The 18,025-nt window shown below is 40.8% G+C and overlaps 1 pseudogene; it reads right to left on the reverse strand.

Annotated features, from left to right (window-relative positions):
* Window positions 1-3,148: 3,148 nt before the first annotated feature.
* On the reverse strand, window positions 3,149-16,354 carry LOC137019879 (NACHT, LRR and PYD domains-containing protein 1 homolog; annotated as a pseudogene).
* Between the last annotated feature and the right edge of the window lie 1,671 nt (window positions 16,355-18,025).

Consider the following 18,025-nt stretch of genomic DNA (forward strand, 5'->3'; position numbering starts at 1 on the left):
TCTTATATTCTTAATGTACAACCTCTGACGGAGTTTTATGTTTCAGCCTCAATTATCACCTCAAGAATAGTTGCAGTGCTTATAGGACAGGAGGAGCTACATAAACTTATTTTTTGCGTCTAAACCAACAACATGTTTATTAGATCCAATACCCACTAAACTACTGAAAGAGATTTTACCTGTAGCAGAAGAGCCTCTTCTCAATATTATTAAGTTGTTTTTATCTCTAGGTCATGTCACAAGACTGTTCAAGCTAGCAGTTATCAAGCCTCTCATTAAGAAACCACAATTAGATCCAAATGTATTGGCAAATTACAGACCCATTTCAAATCTTCAATTTATGTCTAAAATACTAATCAAAGCATTCACCGCGCTCTCCCAGCTAATTAGATTCTGAGACTTATATATCAATAAAAGAATATAAAAAAGGTCTGCACTCTGAAGCACTTTAAACATGGTACACAGGAGATAAGATGACAAACGTTTCAGCTCTTTGCCTTCGTCAGTGTAAAAATTTCACTCACTCTCAATAATAATAGAGAAAATGCACTACAAATCCTCAGGTGATCATGATCATAATTAAAGCAATCAGATAATCAGTCCACAGACTCCAGTTTAAGTCCACCTGAAACAACAAATTACAATTAAGGACAATACTAGGAATAATCACACATCTGGCAAAAAAATGCCATTCATAAATAATACACACAAAAAAAAAAAATAAACAAAATAAAATAAAATAATATGTGTGAAACTCAAATGATTTCAGCAGTTTGGCAGTTTGATACACGCTCCGAACCACTGATTCGGAAAAAAAAAAAAGATTCATAAAGCTTCGAAGCTTCAAGATGCAGTGTTTTGAAATTGGCCGTCACTAGATATTGATTAATGTCACTTCATAACATTAAGGTTGAACCACTGTAGTCAGATGAACTGTTTTAAATGTCTTTAGTAGCTTTCTGGGCATTTGAAAGTGTAAATTATCTTACTGTAAATGGAGGCCTCACTGAGCCATTGGATTTCATCAAAAATATCTTCATTTGTGTTCTCAAGATTAACGAAGGTCTTACGTGTGTGGAACGGCATGAGGGTGAGTAATTAATGACAGAATTTTCATTGTTGGGTGAACTAACCCCTTAAGATAGTCAAATGCTTCATTCCTGAATGAATCAGTCGTTTGAATGAATTGGCTGAATCTCAATCGCACTCATTAACAGTGACTTTCTGTCACCTGGTGGCGGTTTTAATTTTACATTTAAAGTATCTTTTCATGCCTTAAACATTTTCAAATATCAATAATCAACATTTTATGTTTAAAACTTCAAAACATGATTTATGCATTTGTAACTGCAGGTTATTTTCATTTGTCATTTCAGGTCATTTCATTAAACAGTGCTTGTAAATGCATATAAATGCCACTTCAGATGCAGCTTCTGTTTCCTCTCCACTGCAAAGATGAATTTTGTTGATACTGATTTCATTTGATTGATAACAGTGTCTTATTATTTTAACTGAATTAGATTCAATTTTTAGAAATTGACGCAAAAGATGATGCACGCATATAATTATGTTTAAAAAAAATATTTATAAATGTAAAAATGTCCATAAAAGATAAAAATCAATTGAAACATATTGGAAAAAATAATTGTGTGTAATGCTGTCAACTGACCACCACACAGAATCTGAAGAATATCAAAAGCTTTAGGAGTCAGCTGTCCACAACAGTCCTAAACCTGGCAATGTACCAGCACAATAACACACTCTGCGAAATATCGTCCAATTATCATTATCAAGATAATCTCAGAAAATACAGAGATATTTATTTTCGTCAATATCTCACTCCCTTATTCCTTCCCACAGTCGCCTTTGGTTTGCACACTAGGTGACTAAAGATATTTTGTATAAAGCCTTTCATTAAACTTGGGGTGGGTGATATGACCAAAATCTTAAACCATGTCATTTAACTGTGGCAGTGTTCAACTTCATCAAATAGTAAATGGGCTTGTCAGGATTTTTTTTTTCTTTCAGGATTTTAATTTATGGGCTTACGCCACATAAATTAAAACCACATGTGCTGTTTTTTTTCTGCATGCATTCAATACACTGAAAATGGTCCAACAATATGTACTATAAAGCAAAACTCCAATGCTTGATAGTTTATATTTTCTTTATTCATTCAGCTCTAAATGAAGACGATTAAGCAAACTCTGCTTTGAAGCAGTATGTATTGTGAAATGCGCTATATAAATAAATTGACACATGACTATTAATATTACAATGTACCTAAATGATTTAAGATATATGTGGTTGACATGTTTATTCCCATCAACGGCTCTAGGTAAAGATGCTGCTTTTGTTTCTTCTGGTTATCAAGCCGTACCATCAGTTAAAAAACAAGGGCCTTAGAAATAGAGACAAGAGATAAAACACATGATAAATCATGTAGAATATGTCTATACAAAGCTGACCATTAGGTTCAGATCCACACTACACTATGACTATATGCTATTGCACTGAAAGCTTGTATATTTAATATACTATATTTAAATAAACTTGTATAAATCATTAAAAAATCCTTTGTGTCACTAGCAGGCATCATATTACAGTTCTCATGGTTACTGGAGCATTCTGTTAATCTTAGTATAAACTTACTTTCACAAAGTCTCCATAGAAAAGCCCTGGGAATTGAGATGAATCTTCACCTTCTGGTTGCAGTGAAGATGAGTGTCCTCATAACGTGTGCACTTGCGTTTTTTGCACATGAACCTTCATAATCAGAACACACATAGCACAGCATCACTATACAGTCTTTAACACCTGACATTTGCTTTAAATAGAGTATAAATATATGTTATAACAATGATTTGTGTGGCACAATGTGAGTGTTATTGACTGCTAATGAACTAGGAGCTCTAGAGAGGATGTAAAGAAAAACAAATTTACTAATAATTCTCAAACTTGTTTTTGCTTTCCTCACAAAACGGTATTATGCAACTTCAGAAGACATAGAATATGCTGCATGTCATACTTTCATGGTGTTTTTGAGTCCTTTTTAAAGTTTGAAAGTACTAGACAACATGAAACTGCATGGAAAAGACATTTACTGATGCAAAATGTATGATGATAAACCATTACAAACCCCTGAAATGTCGTAATGTAGGCTGGTCTTGTGCGTGACCTCTTCAAGATCTTGACTCCTTCCTCCAGTAAAAAGTAAGCATTTACCCTAGATGTGGATATATGTTACACAGATAAACTGAATTATATTTTAGGGACTGATAATTTCATACTTTATATTTTGTTTTTCGCACATTCATTTGAACGATTTTATTACTATTTAAATGGATGAGCGCCATGTCATTAAAAACCTGTATGACTGACTTTCTTCTGCAGAACACAAATATAAGGCAAGAAAACAGTTTAATTCCAACTGAATTCCATTTTATTTTTTGACCACACAATAGAAGTCAATGGGATCTGAATCTGTTTGGGACACCAGCATTCTTTAAAATAACTTCTTCTGTGTTACTAGGAAGAAAGAATGTCATTCAGGGTTGGCACAACATGAGGGCGAGTAAAATACAATTTTTCAAGTTTAAATGGACTAACCCTTTAAATATGGGCTACACAATCAGACAAATTCATATAGGACAGAAGGTGATTTCATATCTCTTGTCTTACACGAGTTCTGTTAGACTGGAGCACTTCTGCATGATTTGGAGGGTCCAAACAGACCACATTTTACTTAAACAGTCCACTTCTATTTCTATCCTTCTCAGTTTAGAGAAAGAAATAGACAATAGACATCAATGCATCTGAATCTCCTTGGTGAATTTTTGGAGAAAGTCTGAACCAGTTGAAGTTGATTAGATCTTCTTTTGGAAAGGTGAGAATGAGTAATCGCAAAGATGCTTCTGGGTTTCTGTACCATGGAGGACATATTTGGATACTGTACAAAAAAAAGAAAAGAAAATTATAACAATGTTGTTGCTGTAAACCAACAAGTCATTCCTTAGAATAACTTTTATTTTATTATGATTAACTGATGAACTGTTGGGAATCAGCCATTATTTACATCAGCAGTAATCAAAGAAGCTAAAATTGTGGCACTTTATTGTTTGATCTGTTTGGGGTCACCAATTTAGCAGCATTATTACTACCATAATTATAATCTAAAGGTATTAGACTGTCAGATCAAACAGGCCAAATACATGTGAGATGTTTGCCAGGAAAAGACTAATATGTGTACTGGCAGAACATGGTTATTGACGATATAACTAGTTATCCGAAATATACAGTGCACAGCATAAATGAGTACACCCCCTCTGAACAAATACAAAAGATGTATTTTCTTTATGATCACTAATACAATTCATGGAAAGATGGCAAAACTAATATGTATTAAACATATTAAACATAATAAAAACTGAGAAATATATGTCATTGTGGCAAGGGGGGGCGTGGTTCAGCGAACGCTGCAGCGGGGGAGAGCGTCAGGAGACGCGCGGTGGATGAGCGGGTTAAGCACAAATAACAAACACCTGTCTCTTGTTACAGTAATTGGCGTGGAGAGAGTACTTAACGCCAGGAGAAACAGGAGTGAAGGAGAGAGAGAAGGACTGCTGGCTGCCACACTCCCAATGACGGATTGGAGCGGACGTGAATTCATCTTTATGTTGATGATTGTTTTTGTGCCTGTTTGCATACCTTTTTGTTATTATTGAAATAAAAGCAGCCAGCAGTCATAGCCGACCCTTGTCGTCTTCCTTCCTAAAATCTACGAACTCTGGTGCCGAAACCTGGGAAGGAAGACAGAAGCCGCCGCCATGCAGACGCCCTCTGCTACTGCTACCCCGAGGGCGGGGCGGGAATAACCAGCATACGTACTCGGCGCCTCGAGTCCCGCCCAGGGGGGAGGGACTACCACCGGCCGGGTTGGACCCCGCTCCTGTTTCTCCGCTCTCTCCACGTCAGCCGCTTAACCCTCTCTCTGCCACTGGAGCGGCGGGGAGGTCCGGGTCCCGGACGTCCCGCAGGCTGCCCCCGGTCAGGCTGGGTGGTACCAAATACCTGTGAGTATTAAGGGGGGTACCTATCAGGCATTGGTGGATTCAGGATGTAACCAGACCTCGATCCATCAAAGCCTGATACAATCTGGGGCATTGGATAATAGCCGCGTGGTTAAGGTGCGGTGTGTGCACGGGGATATAGTGGAATATCCTATTGTGCCAGTCATTATTCAATTTCGGGGTCAAAAGCATAGTGTGGAGGTGGCAGTTAATCCGCACCTCCGGCATCCGTTAATTTTGGGGACCAATTGGCCAGCGTTCACAGAATTATTGGGGGCTTTATGTACAGATGCTTCTTGGGAGAAAAATGCAGTGGAGGAGAACGCAAGTGTGCAGGCGGGAGAGACTGAACCGGGACCACTGGGTACTGTCTCAGGGGAACAGAGCGAAATCGAGAGACTAATTTTCTCGGAGCGCGATGATTTTCCTCTGGAGCAGTCTCAGGATGAGACGCTGAAACGTGCGTTTGACCAGGTCAGTACCATCGACGGCCAGCCTCTCCATCCTGGACAACCGCTTACCTATCCATATTTTGCAATTATTAAAAATAGGTTGTATCGAGTGACCCAAGACGCTCAGACAAAAGAAGATACAACCCAGTTATTAGTTCCCAGAAGCCGCCGGGAAATGCTTTTTCAGGCGGCTCATTCTAATCCAATGGCTGGTCATTTAGGACAGGGGACAACACTAAATCGCCTCATGGCCCGATTTTTTGGGCCAGGCATTCACGAGAATGTGCGCAGGGGGTGCACGGCTTGTTGTGAATGTCAGTTGGTAAACCCACCGGCCACCCCAAAAGCGCCTTTGCGCCCCCTTCCATTAATGCAGGTCCCCTTCGAGAGAATTGGCATGGACCTCATCGGGCCATTAGAGCGATCAGCACGAGGACATCGTTTTGCATTAGTCATTGTGGATTATGCAACACGATATCCAGAAGCAGTGGCTCTCCGCAACATTTCCGCTAAGAGTGTTGCTGACGCACTGTTTTCTATAATCTCCCGAGTGGGGATTCCTAAGGAAATCCTCACTGATCAGGGCACGGCGTTTATGTCACGGACGTTACGCGAACTTTACGAATTATTGGGCATTAAATCGATTCGGACCAGAGTCTTTCACCCACAAACGGACGGGCTGGTTGAACGTTTTAATCGCACGCTTAAGACAATGATTCGTAAATTCGTTCAGGAAGACGCCAAAAATTGGAATAGATGGTTGGAACCCTTGTTGTTCGCTGTGCGAGAGGTCCCACAAGCCTCCACGGGGTTTTCCCCCTTTGAGCTTCTCTATGGTCGTCAGCCCAGAGGGGTGTTAGACGTCATAAGGGAGGCTTGGGAGGACGGACCTTCTCAATCTAAAAACGAAATTCAGTATGTGCTGGACCTGAGAACAAAACTCCACACTTTGGGGCGGCTATCTATGGAGAATTTGTTACAGGCCCAGGACAAACAGAGCCGGCTGTATAACAGGGGGACCAATCTGCGTAAATTTACACCGGGAGATAAAGTGCTTGTATTACTCCCAACGTCAAGTTCAAAATTACTTGCAAAGTGGCAAGGGCCGTTTGAGGTCACACGGCAAGTTGGAGAGCTCGATTATGAGGTAATACGCTCAGATAGGAGAGGAGCACGTCAAATTTATCACCTCAATCTCCTGAAAAAATGGAATTAGGGGGAATCAGTGATGCTGGCGACGGTGATTAGCGGAGAGGATGATCTCGTGCCAGAGGCGAATATAAAAAAACAATCTCTCGAACTGGCCCCAGGGGGAGATCATCTCTCGCCCTCCCAGCTCATTGATCTAACCAAATTACAGGCAGAGTTTGCTGACGTGTTTTCTCCCCTACCTGGCCGTACAAACCTCGTTCAGCACCATATTGAGACGGATCCGGGCGTGGTTATTCGCAGCCGGCCGTATCGCTTGCCTGAACACAAGAAAAAAGTAGTTCAGGAAGAATTGATGCTTGAGATGGGAGTAATAGAAGAATCCAACAGTAACTGGGCGAGCCCGATAGTTTTGGTTCCTAAGACGGACGGCTCGGTCCGGTTCTGTGTGGATTTTCACAAGGTGAATGCTGTGTTGAAATTCGACGCATATCCAATGCCACGGGTTGACGAATTGCTTGACCGGCTTGGTACGGCTTGTTTTTATTCGACACTGGACTTAACAAAGGGTTATTGGCAGATCCCCTTATCTCCGTTATCCCGAGAAAAAACAGCTTTCACGACGCCGTTTGGATTACACCAATTTGTTACACTTCCGTTCGGGCTGTTCGGGGCACTGGCTACCTTTCAGCGGCTGATGGACAGGGTTTTACGGCCCCATGCTGCATATGCGGCTGCCTATCTGGATGACATCATCATATTTAGTAATGACTGGCAGCGGCATATGCAGCATTTGAGGGCGGTCTTGAAGTCGCTGAGGGGAGCCGGACTCATGGCCAACCCGAAGAAGTGTGCAATTGGGCGCGTGGAAGTAAAGTATCTGGGTTTCCACTTGGGGCATGGACAGGTGCGTCCCCAAATTGATAAGACTGCAGCAGTTGCGACCTGTCCGCGCCCTAAGACCAAAAAGGAGGTGAGACAGTTCTTGGGGCTGGCGGGATATTATAGAAGGTTTGTGCCTAATTATTCGGACCTCACCAGCCCCTTGTTGTTCTTACTAAAAAGGAGGCACCAGATACGGTCCAGTGGACGGAGCTGTGCCAGCAGGCCTTTACCCAAGTAAAGGCTGCTCTGTGTGGTGGGCCGTTGCTTCACTCTCCTGATTTCTCTCTCCCATTTTTGTTGCAGACTGACGCGTCGGACCGAGGGTTGGGTGCTGTCCTGTCTCAGGAGATAGAGGGTGAGGAGTGGCCGGTGCTGTACATTAGTCGCAAGCTCTCTAAGAGAGAGACTAAGTACAGCACCGTGGAGAAGGAGTGTTTGGCCATCAGGTGGGCTGTCCTCACCCTCCGCTATTATCTCCTGGGATGGGAATTCACCCTCTGTTCGGACCATGGCTCCCCGGCCTGAGTCGGGCGGTGGGGGTATGTGGCAAGGGGGGCGTGGTTCAGCGAACGCTGCAGCGGGGGAGAGCGTCAGGAGACGCGCGGTGGATGAGCGGGTTAAGCGCAAATAACAAACACCTGTCTCTTGTTACAGTAATTGGCGTGGAGAGAGTACTTAACGCCAGGAGAAACAGGAGTGAGGGAGAGAGAGAAGGACTGCTGGCTGCCACACTCCCAAGGACGGATTGGAGCGGACGGAGTGAATTCATCTTTATGTTGATGATTGTTTTTGTGCCTGTTTGCACACCTTTTTGTTATTATTGAAATAAAAGCAGCCAGCAGTCATAGCCGACCCTTGTCGTCTTCCTTCCTAAAATCTACGAACTCTGTTACAGTCATTAATAGCCATAAAATAAGTAAATTAGCCAATTTTTCTTTAAATTAAGGATTGCATAAATGAGTACACCCTAGTTTTAATTCAACAAATGTATAATATTCTAGTGCTTAGTATGCCCTCCATAATTTTGAATATACTGCTCTGACCCTTCTTGGCAAGTTCATGACAAATTGTCACATCTGTCCTGTTTAACTCCTGGATTATGAGCTCCTTAAATGCCCTGATCTTTAATGGGGAGTGTTGCTCAACTCGTCTCTACAGAATCCCCCACAGGCGCTCAAGAGTGTTAAGACTGAGTGCAATACATGTCCACAGAAGGTTTTTCACCTTGGGAGAATGAATATCCTCATTGTCATGTTGAAAAAATGCCCAGCAATGCAGGGAATGAGGAAAGCGTAACATCTTCTGTTTCAAGTTTGTGTGTTAAATTACACAGTGGCGTGTGAATTCATGACAGCATTGATAAAGCACAGCTCCCTCACACCTTCAGCACTCACACATCCCTATATAAGAGCTTTACTACCACTGAACTTTACTGTGGGAACCAGGCACTTCTCACTGAACTCCTCCTCTAGCAACACCACAACATTTTGGATGCTGTTAGATCCAAAATGATCGATTTGGTCTCATGAGACCAGAGTATTGATTCCCAGAATCTATATTTTGTAAATATGGGCTTTGGAAATGGCTAAGTGACTTTATTGTGCTTTGGCTACAGTAGGCAGTTCCAGTGAGAACAACAACCATGCATGTCATTTCTGCAGGCTGCTTCTTACTCTGTGGGATGAACAGTCACTCTTTTCATAGCTTTTGCTGGCTCTGAGACACTCGCTTGGTATTTCTCCTGCTCTTTGTCTAGAAAAAAAATCCCTCATCCCTAAAGGAAAGCTTAAAATGAAGTCCTGATTATTGTCACAAGTTTTTGAATTTCTGTGTTACTTTTGCTATATTTTCAATGATTTGTTAATCCTCTTGTATCACTGTCCTCTTTTGTGCTGAGAAATAAGTGAAATAATCCTGACAGTTCTCTCCCAAGTGCTTCAATTGTTGTCAGCATTAAGTGTGAGAATGGTTCAGTGGGCTATATAACACTTTTAATGGTCAAGAAATTACTTCTCTTTAAATGTTTTGTTTCAACATACATACTTGTTGATCAAACATTGCCTTAAATTTACACCAGAACATTTTTATTTCATTTTATTTAGTAACTTTTAGGATGGTGTACTCATTTTTGCTACACAACATTTTATCACCTTGATAAGTAAATCTTATTTTCCTGAATAATTGTGACATGCTTCTTTGGTAATTGATTAAGCAGACTTGCTGGAACATTATATCTCTAAAGAACCCTAACATGTCTTCTAAGTAATGGAGTAATTGCTGACTTTCAGAAGTTTCAGAGGAGGTGTACTCATTTATGCTGTGCACTGTACATCAACACATAACTTTTTCTGGTTATCATGAGAAACTGCTATTTGATGAACAGAAAAAAAAAAACAGTTAACTTTTTCTTCACCTGTGTAACTCTTTGCCAATTGATCGAAGGGATTTTCTAGATATGGAGCAGAGATCAATGCTGCAAATCAAAGGACAAAAAAATATTTATAAACTAACAAAAGCACAATGAATAAATAATCAAGTTAACTAGCAATAACAAACACTGAAAACATAACGACACATTTATAAAATGTATAAAATATATAACTGTATACAAATACATTTAAATAATATAATAAATTCACAAGCAAGAAATGAAAGTTAACCAACCAGTAATGTACTATACAGTATGTAATATGTAAATATAATAAATTATCTGCTTTCGAACAAAGCACTTACGTTACTTTCTTGAACTTTGAGAAAAAAGGCAAAATCATGCGAAGCCTATCAGCAAATGAACCAGAGTTAAGATACAGTTCTTCAATGCACTGAACGCACTGAGCGCAGTACTGCAGGGACCAGCAGTCTGTTCTTCTCAGGTCTGCACCATATGTGTTAATTCTGTTCCAGGCTTCCATAGCTTCTTTCACAAAGTCCTCTTCATGAAGTTCATAGAGACAGTGAAGGAAAAAAACCGCTCTATTCGAATACATGTTATTACTTTGAAGTTCTTCCAAAATCCATTCTTTCAGATGAGCCTGTGTTTGTGGATGAACAAAGAGACCATGTTTTTCAAGTGTGCATCTCACATCCTTGTTCAGCAGACCAAATGCGAACTGCACCACAGCTGCAAAGCGTGGAGGACGAATGTGATGATCACTTGAGTTTTTATCACTGGAATATAGCTGTGTGAGTTTCCTTTGGGACTCTTCTTCATCCAGAAGGACATAATACAGAGCAGTGAAGAACTCCTGAAAGCTGAGATGCATGAAACTGAACATCGTCTCCTGGTGGATTCTTCTCTTAAACAGGAACTTGCACAAGAACAGACTGCCAGCAGGGTCTGATACTGTTTCATAAACACTTTTCCCATCAAACAGGACTTGCTGTTCCAGCATCCCTCTCTCTGCCAGCTGACCCAGACTCCTCAGCAGGGTCGGGATGGACTGACTCGAACCCTGGCAGTGATGCTCCAGTAGAGTGGACACAAAGTCAACGTAGATGGAGGTGATGGTTCCCAGTCCACTTGTTACATCTGCACCAATTTTGAATTGTTCCTTGATAGTTGTGCAGATGATCCAGCAGATGACAGGGATGGAACAGGCAGTGATGAGAGTTTCATTTGTCTCCACAAATGTATAAGTCTTCCTGAAAACTTCCTCATTTTGAAAAAACTTCTGGAAGTACTCCTCCACCCCCTTCTTAGAGAAACCAATTATCTCAGAGAAACGCTGAGGTTTTTTGAGCAGTTTACTTAGTGTGTCTGTAGCTGTAGATCTGGAGGTGACCAGCAGGAAGGACTCTGGCAGGATTTGACCCCTCAGCAGGTCACCAAGAATGACCTCAGCTGGGGCTTTCTGAAGCAGATCAGTGTGTGGCGACATGTCATAAACATCCGGTGTGAGTCTCAGCTCATCAAATCCATCGATGATGAAGAGCATCTTCTCTGGTGAATGCTGTAGTACCTGTGAGATCTGATTTGATGTTAAACTACAACTGCAGCTCAAGATCTCCGCTAAACTGTTTTCGCCAAGAATGCGGTTAATTTCTTTACACTTTAAGTGGAACACAATATCAAACCGCTCTTTGTAGAGGCCACCAGATGCCCAGTCCATCATGATCTTCTGCACAGTGAAAGATTTCCCGTTTCCAGAATTTCCCTGCAGTATAACAGTACTATGACTGATCCCGTGCTCATCTGTGTCAAACAGAGTGTTCAGATCCCAGACAGAGTCAACATTGCTCCTGGAGCCAAGGAAGCTCTCCCCACTGGAGCAGATCTCTTATTCTCGCTCTTTTTGATCTCTATGTCTCTTAAGGATCAGTGGTTGTGTGTAACGCTCAGAAAGCAGCACATGTTCACCAGGCAGTGAGTTATACTCGGTCACATACCGATACTCAGTGCAGATCTGCGTCTTATGTTTTAAAATCACAGATCTTGATCCTGCCACACATAAAATAAGCAATATTAGTGTATTTTAAAACAAATTCTGATTCTAGTAGAGTAAGACATTTCAGAGCAGACTGTAAGTAGCAGCTACATTAACATTCAAGACATGAATCTATTACCTGAGGTTTGAGTATTTTCAGAGGGTGGGTGATTCCAAGTATAACCTGCAGAAAATTAGACAAACTTTCTTTAAATGGTGATAAGTTATAAATTGTCAACAGCTAAATCTAAAACATATAAAGCATTAATATAATTTTATTAGCAGGTATCTGGTAGATCCTTTTTCTAATAGAAGAATGATTTTAGCATATGACCTGTGACACACATGAAAATACCCAATACATTATCAGAACAATTATTATAGTCAATGTTATCAGCATGCACATTTCACTTACCTTGTGCATTATGTGTGATGTGGACATCGCCTGTTATTGTATTGTTAGTGAGTACATGTGCTGAAATATGGCTTCCACTCTGAGCTGCAGCGCTCACATTTGGCCCAGCATCAGATCTGACAATGTCCTCCTTACTGTGAAACTCTAGACGACAAAGAAAACATATTAGACACCCAAAAACCCTGTATTAACATTGTTCGTCTAGCCTGAGCACTTATTTGGTACAATAATACAATCTTTGTGCACAGCTGAGGAGAGGAGAATGATTTGACATAACTTTTTGTTTTAAAAGCAGTTTTACTTTACAGACTAAAAATAAAACTTGAAAGATTAACTTAAATCATGTTACACCCAAAACCATGAAAAAGCCTAGTTTGACCTACTGTCAGAAGTGTCCATCTCAGTTCATCCTCTGGAAGAATAGAAACACACACACACACACACACACACACACACACACACACACAATCAATAATATAAAAGTGAATGCGTATTTTCAGAACTTTACGGATATTTTATATTATACTGAAAAGAAAATAATGAAAGCATAGTGTTAACAGCTTGCGTTACGAGTCTTTCGAGCAGAACAACTTAAGTTAGCATGCGTTTTGCGATGTTACCTAATGGTGCGTTCAAGTCCTCTTGGGAAGTTCGTATTTACGAGGTGGGAAGTCGTGTGTACGACGGTAGGTGCGTTCAAGTCACTTTCCTCGGAGTATAATGGCGGTGTGCCTTCTCTAAATTAATTACACAAAATAACACTTGTGTGCATTAGTTGTATGTTGCTTTTTTATGTTTTTTAATTCATTTATGAAGCCATTGTAAACTTTATTGTTACATATTACATTTTTATACTGTGATGCTATCATATTTTTAGCTGGGAATCAGCTTACTTCGTTGTAAATAGAAAAGCCTGACAATGTCACTGCTAAATACCTGCAGGTATAGACCTTTTTCACACTTCCGGGTTTTTGGCTTCCGGAATGAGCCACGCAGTGTAAAAGATTTTCCGGTTACAGTGATAGATAGCCTCGATCAGAACCAGTTCGGGAATCAAAGTCGTTTTACGAATTAAATGTCTTGAAAATGTTTGAACGGCCTTGGTGAATTATTGGTGAGACTACAGAGCTCTCATTAAGAGCTAAATTTAATAAATAATTTGAAGTGATGGCGGTTAAACTGGTTATATTCTTCGTGTATGTTTGGCGCGGCTGTGCATTATCGCGCTCCATGTGCTGTAAAGACAGTGTCTGTGTCTAAACGTGCATACTATGTGACATTATTAATATTCAGTACTATTTAGGGTGGATAGTATGCACATAATGAGATGTATAGAGTGTTTTTAGCGACGTGCTGGGGAAATGATCGACTGGTAGATCCCTTATCACACAAGCCTGATCCTCTGATTCGTGAAGCAGGACTGCTCGCACCATGATATTTCTGGATATAAACACTTCAGTCATCTCTCACTCATTTTCCTGTCATCATCATCTTAAAGTGTGTATTATGCGCAGCATTGTTGTGCTCTTGCAACATGCAAAGACTGATAGTTGTGTACAGTGTGGTTTTGGAAATTATGTCTTAGTTTAATCATTTTAATTGATCAGGATTAATGATAACATATGCTTGAATGTGGGATGTGATGCCATATGAGACATGCTATATATTTTTTAAAACGTAGCTATTAAACTCACGACAATATTATGTATCTCACGACTTTATATCCCACATTAAAGTATATATTGGGAGTTAATTTTTTTAATTACTAAATTATATAAATGTTCGTAGTACGTAATACGATCTGGGAAATTGCTGAATGCGTAGCTGCATAGCCTTTGCTGTATGACAGCTGGTGATATAAATCCATCTTCCGGTAAATTCGATCAACGGTCTGAGTGGCTGTATAAGCTACAAACAAGTAGAAAATAATTTATTTGTAGATTATACAAAAGCTATTTGGAAAACAGACAAAACAGAAAAGGTAAGAAGCGATATTTGAGAAAAGAGCATATCAATGTAATAGCCGTAGACGCATAGCGGAACTAACTTTACCCTGCGTCACGTGATTTCCGATTCTTGTGAAAAAGGTCTATTGTGGTATTTCGCTATGTTTCTGACTGACACGCCCCCAACTCGTACAGATCGGAGCTTAAAGAAAATTACGAGCTTCCCACTGGTATTTACGACATTATGGTGGCGTTCATGTCGGTTCTGCTCGTAAATACGATCTTTCCGACATGACTTGAACGCACCATTATTCTCACGGGTTAGAAAGCCTTAATGAATGGACAACAGACTGCTGCTTCCGTGATCTGTCGCTTCCGACATAACGAGCGGAACTACGTTCAAATTTTTTTTTTTTTTTTTTTTTTTTTTTACAGTCTATGGTTCACACCCTTTTTACTGTAGCCGATATATAATTGGCACAACATCCGCATATAAACACATTGCGCGTCTACATGAGGCTGTGTGGTAGGCTTAAGATGTGGACTCTTGGTGTCGGTAGACATATTTTAATTGATTTCTGCAAACTCCACCAAATTCTTATACATCTTCCCAAATACCAGTGATTTTCATGTTGTTTAACTGTTTCATTCTTTAGTAAATGAATGCCAAAGTCTATTCCTAATAAAACTAAGACTTTATACTTTAGCCTGGCTTTGGGATAACCATGAGGTTTGGATACTGACTGTTGTTTTGTTTGGCTCAGTAAAGACTTCTCATTTTGCTTCTGCCTTGTGTAACAAGTCTTGATGTTTACAAATATTTAGATGTTAATTTGAATGCACATTTATATAGCCATTTCCAATATCACTATTTATCTGGTATTCCACATACAACTGGTTGGTTGTGATGTACTATAAAACATCCATATAATTGTACATTTTGATTGTTAATCATTAATCTTATGTCATCATCATTATTCAGCATTTTCACCATTGAGAAAAAGTTATTATTAGTAGTAGTGGTTGTAGTATTCATTTGTTTATTGTGGCACATATCTACATTACGCTGGCTGGTAGAATTTCTCAACAATTCAACAAATCAATCCAGTATTCCATCAAAAAGGTTCGATGGTGTCATCCTAATTTCAGATGGATTTTCGTTTCGTTCTTTTTTTCCATCTATTCAGTATTTACCCAATATGACATTTTTTTTTAAAACTAATGAAAATTTATTACAAAAATTACATTTTGGAACAAACGCTTTCTCAGCATCTTTTCAAGATCACAGGTCTCAGATAAAACAATATACATCTAAAAATGTCAACCTACAAAACAAAGGAATTGTTTACTTTGAACAAGTTGAACTACAAATAACCAGTACCAAATAACAACTTGGAAAAGTAACTGTAGGCTACAACTGTAGGCTTTATGTATTTTTAAATATGTCTGTAACAAGGTAAATAGTCTTTAGCAAGTAATTATTAAAGAATGAAACGGTTAAACAACATCCACATCACCACAGTGGTACTTGGGGAGATGTAGAACAAGAATCTGGATTTCAATTTGATTTTATTTATTTTTTATGAATTTTTAAAATACCAAGCACCCACAGCTTTAGCCTACCATACAACCTCATGTAGATGTGCAATGTATTTTTAAGCGTAGATGGCGTGAACGCGCTTCTCCGAAGCACAGATAGTGGAAAAGAAGTGAGATCTGTCATGAAGTCTATTCCTACATGGGAACAGGGATGTTGTGGAATGGGTAGTAGCACCAGCTTACCCTCTGGAAGTTTGCATGGAGTGTTGGTTATGGGGCAGACTGAGCATCCCTTGACGTATCGGGAGATACCCTGTGTCACCAGTAGAGATGGCGAAGGAGCGAGAGGATTCGACAGGCGGGAAGAGGATGGGACATAGACCCGTCCCTCAGGACCTCCTGGTGGAGCTGGTTTGGAGCATGTGGCTTGGTGGATTTGATCGTCGAGGGGCCATTGGATGGGACAGACTATCATGGCTGGAGGGAGAATAGGTTCTGGAGAACTAGATTCAGGTTCTGGATGATGCAATCGGGAGATGGCCTCTGCCTTGCAGAGGTCGATAGGTGAAGATGAAGTCGAATCTTGTGGAGAACAGGGCACATCTGGCTTGATGGGGATTAAGTCGTTTGGCCTCTTGAAGGTACTCAAGGTTTTGATGGTCTGTGATGACTTTGAAGCGATGGTTAGCTCCCTCCAGCCAGTGAATCCACTCCTCAAGGGCGAGTTTGATCATCAGAAGCTCATGATTGCCAATTTTGAAGTCGTACTCCACCGGGGACACCTTTTTGGAGTAGAAGGCACATTGATGTGAGGTGTGGAGGATCACCCTGCCACTGTGGCAAAATGACAATATTTGTGGAGGCGTCCACTTCCAAGGATCTGTATACGGATGGACCAGGATGGGAGCAGATAAGAAGGTTTCCTTGAGGCTCTGGAAGGCCTGGATGGCTGATGACAGTGGCTTGGGCCAGTTCTTAAGGAGTGTGGTGAGTGGAGAGCTGAGGAGACTGTAATTATTGACTGATGACAAACCGTCGGAGGAACTCATGGAACACCTCATTCATATTAATAGTGACCTGATGGTGTTACGAAGGCAGTCTTCCATTCATCACTATCACGTATTCGAATGAGATTATATGCGCTTCATAGATCCAACTTGGAGAAGATGCGAGCCCCATGCAGCTGTTCTAACGCTGCAGGGACCAGAGGAAGAAAATAGCTGTACTTCACCGTCTGGAATGCCCGGTACTCTGGAGTTTTGCTCTCGGTCTCAGGACTTTCAATGGAAGTGGAGTTCAGGGTGACGACGGGTGGAGAGGTGATGAAGCTGGACTTGGGACGAAGAACAGGAGGTTTGACAACCGGAGACAGGCATACATGAAAGCAGGACTCACTCCATTACAGTATCTCTCCAGAGTTCCAGTTGATGTTGGGATCGTGTTGGGACATTTACATCTACGGACATCCCAGGATGATGTCAGTGGTGGATCCTTCCAGCACCATAAACAAGATCTGTTCCTCATGCAGGCAGCCGATGCAGAGCATCACTGTGGGGGAGAAGTGGCAGATGCAACCACAGTCCAACGGCTTGCCAAGGATGGTGTGAATCTCTAATTCCTGGAAGCAGTGTTTCCTCTTGATGTTGGAGAAGTTGATGAGAGATGAAGTTCCCTGAAGATCCAGAGTCAATGAGGGCTTGCGCTGAAACAGTCAATTTTGGGGTTAAGATGGGTACTGTAGTTCTGGTCAGAGGAGCGATTTCAGGAGGAAGTTGTATGGTACTCACAGCTGGGCATGGTGGTCGGAAAGGAGAGAAATCATGAAGGAGATCTGCGTGCAATCTGTGATTGCATCTCAAAGTAGAGAGAACTTTGAAGTATGAACCCGGTGCAATCCTCCGCCTCACCTGAAGCCAGGGTGGTGCCGGTAGCTCAGAGGATCAGGGCGGCGACCAGCTTGCTGATTAACCTCCTGGAGGCGTATGGATTATATTTATGATGGTTGGAAGTGCTTTTTTGGTCTTGGGTACCATTCACTACCATTATAAAGCTTGGAAAAGCCAGATTTGTCTTTGACTGAAAGAAGATACAGGTGTCAGATACACCTAGGATAGCTTGAGAGAGTAAATTATGGGATAATTTTCAT

This window comes from Chanodichthys erythropterus, chromosome 5, assembly GCF_024489055.1.
Source record: "Chanodichthys erythropterus isolate Z2021 chromosome 5, ASM2448905v1, whole genome shotgun sequence".
Lineage (NCBI taxonomy): Eukaryota > Metazoa > Chordata > Actinopteri > Cypriniformes > Xenocyprididae > Chanodichthys > Chanodichthys erythropterus.